The following is an 895-nucleotide window of genomic DNA, read 5'->3' on the forward strand; positions in this document are numbered from 1 at the left end:
GAGGCTGTCTGCTTCTGGAAAGAGTCTTAGAAACTCCATACAGGGACGCTATAAGTTGGAATCCACTCAATGATAGTTGGGTATGAGTTGAAATTAATTTGGTGGCAGTGGGTTTGGTTTTGGTTTTTATAAGGCTCTGGGTAGGGATAGCTGAGATAATAGATGAAAAGTGTACATGTAAGAGACACTCAATAAATGCTATTCAGTTAGCAGACAGAGGCCAGGGAATAATCGACTGAAATGCATGTTACCACTGCTGCAGCCCCAACGTAGTTGAAAATGGTATTAGTACCCTCCAGCGGCTCAGAACTTGAAATGCTGAGCTTTTCTTTTTCAGTAACTTTGTCAGATGTGTAACACTTGCTTCCTTTAGGTCACATAATTGAACATAGAGTTTATCAGTTATCAAGTGAAGTGTTTTCAACCTGGGATACCCAGAGGGCTCAGGTTCCCTGAATATCATAATGAAAGTCCTCAAGCTATTTTCAATATTTCAGGAAGTCTAGCAGAAACTGTACTTCATTTATCTGTGGTAAGAGGGTACAGCCGAACTGAAAATGTTAAGGTTTTTTCTTTCTTTATAATTTTGCTTTTAATGATTGATATTTGCTATGTGTAATGACACTGGTTATCTCATCGAAAAAATGAATGAATATATAGTTTGTTTCATACATAAAACATTTTACAAAATATATGAAATACAGGAGAAATGATAAAAGTGTGGCGCTGTATGATAAGCACTGGACCACTAACTGCAGCATTGGCACTTTAAACCCACTAGTTGCTTCTTGGAAACTGTATGGTGGTGGTGGTGATGTGCCATGGAATTGGTTCTGAATCATAGCGACCCTGTGTAGGGTTTCCGAAACTGTTAATCTTTATGGGAGCATTTTTT

The sequence above is a fragment of the Chrysochloris asiatica genome, unplaced genomic scaffold (assembly GCF_000296735.1).
Source record: "Chrysochloris asiatica unplaced genomic scaffold, ChrAsi1.0 scaffold00060, whole genome shotgun sequence".
Taxonomy (NCBI): domain Eukaryota; kingdom Metazoa; phylum Chordata; class Mammalia; order Afrosoricida; family Chrysochloridae; genus Chrysochloris; species Chrysochloris asiatica.